Source organism: Anthonomus grandis, chromosome 15 (assembly GCF_022605725.1).
Source record: "Anthonomus grandis grandis chromosome 15, icAntGran1.3, whole genome shotgun sequence".
NCBI classification, from domain to species: Eukaryota; Metazoa; Arthropoda; class Insecta; order Coleoptera; family Curculionidae; genus Anthonomus; species Anthonomus grandis.
Window position 1 is genome coordinate 18837028 of NC_065560.1, and position 5101 is coordinate 18842128.

At 28.5% G+C, this 5101-nt stretch overlaps 1 long non-coding RNA gene across 1 annotated transcript; it reads right to left on the reverse strand.

Annotated features, from left to right (window-relative positions):
* Nucleotides 1-2852: 2852 nt before the first annotated feature.
* Nucleotides 2853-4757, reverse strand: LOC126745122 (uncharacterized). Its single transcript, XR_007663433.1, has 6 exons — nt 4358-4757; nt 4220-4306; nt 3420-3582; nt 3278-3357; nt 3114-3190; nt 2853-3055 (listed from the first exon to the last, which is right to left on the reverse strand). It is a non-coding gene; the product is annotated as an uncharacterized LOC126745122 (long non-coding RNA).
* Between the last annotated feature and the right edge of the window lie 344 nt (nt 4758-5101).

A 5101-nucleotide genomic window follows, 5' to 3' on the forward strand; every position in this document is an offset into this window, starting at 1 on the left:
GTAAGTAATTTTTCCATTATTACCAATTTCATTTTTAAAGTATATCCACTTATTCCTTGTGCAATACTTATGTATCCACATTAACCTCCACACAAAAAAAATACCTATATTAAAATCATTACATTTGCTGCCCAACAAACAAGTGTTTTATTAATTTTCCAGTAACTAGGTTAATACATTTTCCACTTTTGTATTCTTATATTGTTATAGTTTCTTGCTATGAATGAATGAATGAATATTTTATATTTAAACTTTGCGATAGATTATTAAATAAAATCAGCTTAAGTGATGAGCCAGAATTAGAGTATAAATCTAAGCATATCACTAAATCTACTTTATAAGAAATGCCCTATTATGAAAGAATACAAAATTTGGATTTATTTAACGATGCAATTGTAAGCTCAGAATCGTTGATTTTTCTTAGGGAAGTAAAATATAAAAATACGCTGTATAAAGTCAATGTTTTTTACTTTCAAAATCATTAAAATTGTATGAGATTGTTCATATAGCTGTGAAAATTAAAGAAAATTTGAAAAATTGTTATCTTATTTGTGTTGAGCATAAAATTAGTAACATCGACAATCACTTTCAATCTTATAAAGTATTAAATAAAACCAACAATTTTTTTATATTTTTAACACAGCTTCATGAATTTCACTACGCACCTATTCACGTATATAAATCACCAAATGGTTTTGAATATATAAGACCAAAATATTATTAAAAGCTTATAATTGATAATTAGTTATAAAAATAATGTAACAGATATAAAACAAAATTGGTATAATCATCAAAGGTGTAAAAGCAAAAAAAAATTAGATTTATAATTTTTTTAAATTGCCTTTAAGTATATTTTAAATAAAGATAATTTTAAAAATATTTTTAAAGTTGACCAAATAATTTTAAATCTTGTGTTTTATTAAACCCAACCAAAATAATTAATATCTTACTAACATTGTCGCTAAAAATTATCATTAATTTTATACTCGTTAATGGTCATGCATGTTCAATAAAAAAATAAAACAAATATTATGAGAACCAATTTCTTCATATTAAAGGATTAAACCCTTTCGTTTTGATTTTTTTGTTAAACTTGAATGAAAGTCAAAATTGAAGTTTAACCAGGGTGTTTCAGTGTATACATTACACATTTTCATGGCCGATGAAAAGACTGACCTTTAAACAGGTATTTGAAATCCCACAGTAAAGGATTAATAATGAAAAATTATACAAATGCTATTAATAAAGCCAAACCAAAAAATTTAAATAAATATTTAAAAAAATATCGCTATACCACCTAATTGTAACACCTTAACTAAAAAAAGAACGGCAAACAAAAATAAATAGTCATTCAACTAAAAAAAATTGGTAGAGAGCGAACATAATCGTAAGTATACCTCGTTTTTTTTGTTGCCTAAATGAACATATTGATATCGGACAAATATTTTGTTTATACAAACAAAATAATAGTAATATAACAAAAAAATTGTTAAAGTACGAAAAGAGATGTCAATACACCTTCTAAATTGTTGCTGCAACAAAAATTTTGTTAAACGACTATTATTTAGTTAATTCGCTAAGACCATGTTAAAATCAACGAAAAAATTTGTAGCAGAACAAAATCAATTTAACCATTAAAATTTGGTTAATATAACTATGAAGGTAGTTTGACGCATTTTCATAGGCTCGTTTTGGATGATTTTACTTAGGCTTTTTGTTGAGTGTACGTTTTTCTTGTTCATTATTTCTTTCGTCTGGACTTTTTCTAGGAAGAGGCAATGTTTTTGTTAAATATGCGGGTAAATTTGGAAAAATTTGAGGCACTCTAATCTTAGTGAGTGTGCGATCAGGTAAAAGATAATGATCTTCACGGATATCATTTGGGTCAAAATGCTTGGCACAAACCACAGAATATTGACTACGAGTCCAATTATCTCTAGGTATGGCTTTTAGCCATTTAATTTTAAGTTGTTCATCTTTAGGGAAACCAAAAAGAGAAATACTTGCCTCCTCTTGTAATTAGATTTATATCCGGGAACACAGCAGGGCCTGTTTCAAAAGGCAAAAAAATTCTTTTATATAAATAAAGCTAATAGGTTTACCTATACTTACTAATACCACCGAATAATAACAAGTCTTGTTATTGTTCGGTGGTAATACTATGGGTATTCCTCCAAATATGTTTATAAATAAAACAAAACCCAAATTTTTTGATGAAAATAAAGCATTAACCTTGGCTCTTAGGCATAAGTTTCTATTTTTAGTGGAACACAAGATATTCACAAAAAATCCCAAATCACACAGATAAGAGCACAACACAAAAAAAAGTGATATGTAAAATAAACTTGAAAATCGATAAATAGTACAATGACCCACTTAAGAAGCCGGCCGGCTCCACCTGTTTCTGTTTACAAACAAGGTGTTTGTCTTTATAACAATTTATCACTCTTTTTATAGTATATAACACGGCACTGGCTTGAAGATGTTACTAAGATTGAGTAAGGTTTTAATAATACCTGCATTCACTTGCCTTTCCGAAATTTCACTTAAAAACTCAAATTTAAAAGAGGAATTCAAACGATCTCCATTAAATCCCGTGAGAACTGAAATGAAAACGGATCTGAAAGCCATGTTGCCGATGTTATCATTTCGCGGTTTGAGTAAAGTCGGCTGTGCCAGTTACTACACACATCAATTGTTACAAAAACTTGTAATAGAAAGAAATCTAAAAAAAAATGTCAGTTTCCTACTGCGTTTTATTTCTATCTATAAATATAAGAATCTGCAATGACCCGCAGAATAAATCAGCATATCCAGTCTATTTTTATAGTTTTTTAATAAAGCAACAGTACTTATACCTATGTATGCTATATTAAACTCATGTATGTATAATATGTATATAAAAAAAATCACAATTTACAACAAAAATTAAACAAATATTTAATGCTTCCCCCCACCCCTGCCTCGACTATGGTAATGGCCCTGTAGCCTCCTCTATTCATTGCCGTCTGTTTTAAACTGATCACCGCGTTGATCACGGCAGACAATAGCGGTTCTGAAAGAAAAAAAATATATAACAAACCTAAATGCAATATAAAAAAGTTATATATTACTTTATTTGTGAAGAATTAAGTGCTCTCTAGGCCTCCCTGTCTTCCCATTCTAGTTCCTCTGCTATTAGCATTTTCCTCTGTAGTGTAATAAAGAATTTCAATGTTTTCCGCCGAAATTAAAAAGAAAATAAAAAATTCAATATTTCAGAGGATTTTCTACTTACTATTATTACTTGGTTGAGAGGATTGGGTAGTTTGCTTGGGTTGGGTTGGTTAAGTTTCCCTAATTGGGTTGAGGTTCCAACTAGAAATTCAATAAAATATAACAAACAACTTATTCGAAATATAATCTAAATTAATTCTTACCAGTACACACTCCATTACCGCTTGTAGGCTTTCCGCCATTTCATAAACATCCATTGTCTTCTTTGAGATGTTACAAAATGAACCAAAATAAAATTCAAACAATGGTTGCTAAGAACACTATTTATATCGTTTAACTATTATTATTGTTTCTATTGAATTATTTCTAAAAAACCATTAAATCAATTAACCGCGATTCTATACTACAAATATTTTAATATTTATAATATTTGAGGTTTATTTAGGATACAATTAATAAATTTGGACAGATATTTGACATATTAAAGTGAAGCAACAATGCTTGTTTTATTTGATAATATCATTATTTTTATATATAATATTATAATATAATATCATTTATATTTTTTTTAAATATTTGAATACCTTGTTCTTTACAAGGCCTTTAACTTTTTGCATCACTAACCTTCTAAAATGAAAATAAAATTAAATAACAAAAATTTTTTTTAAAATTCTCTTTGCAGTTACTAACAGTTTTACTTTAAGTATGTTTTAAGAACACTTTGACTATGATACTAAATTGTATACACTTAAATGCCATATTTTATCAATTTTTTTTAAACTTATTTAACTTTTTTAAAACTGAAATGTGAATGATTCTAAGAGAGGTTATACTTATGTTCTCTGATTATAACCTGAATGATAATGTAAGTCATATTTTATGATTTTATAATTCATAGTAGTATTTATCTATGAAGAATCGTAGGGTAGACCAAGAAATAGACCAATAGGCACTTTTTGGTGTGCTACTTATATTAGTGGCAATAGTATAATAAATTACTTACTGATAAAAAGATATGTTTTCATTTGCTGCCAAATCTCTCCATAAGGACCTGTGGGTCTTAACAGCACAAGGCATCTTAACTAAATTTCTGAAAACAAGTAAACTAGAAAGAAAAAAACAAGAAAATGCAATCTATTACCTTGTAAAATACTCTGGCAACTTTAGCCTGAACCCCAGAACACAAAATTGTCAAAAAATAGTCCACTAAAAAGCTGCATCGATTCCGCTAGAAAGTTGGACAGAAAAAAGAGCCTTTACACAGTACTAGCACGCAGCGTTTATTCGTTTCTATGTATTTAGTATTTACTATTTTACAATCAAAATATTACTTCAAGTCAGTAACTTCAAAAGTAACACCACAAAAACAAAAAATGCAAAGAACACTAAGTATATAAAGAAATGCGTGTTGCAGAAATTCCATTGACATTGATGATAAGGACAGGGGCGACCGAAGGTTTGTTCTCACTGCAAATTTCTTACAAGTTTGAAACTGCTTCTAATCCATTCTTGATGCGCATGCGTAAAATATTCTGATCGAGTTGAAACCGCTTGTGCGAACATCAAATATGGGTTGAGTGGAGAAGAAAAATAACCTTACTTTTTTATGCCAGTGGGCAATAAAATAAAACATAAGCAAAGAAAATTTACACTACAACTTTAAGATAGCTGTATATTATTAATACAGTTTAAGATTGTGTGATTATTTACTACTTCAGGGCTTACTCTACAATGGTCAAGAAATTCTATTCTATTAAATTGGGACAGTTTTTATCAAAGTAGTTTTGATTTTCGTTCTTCCAGTAAATCTTCTTTAAAAGTCTGTGTCGGAATCAACATAACTCGAAATTAACAAAATTCTGATAAGATTCCTCCGACGATTCAA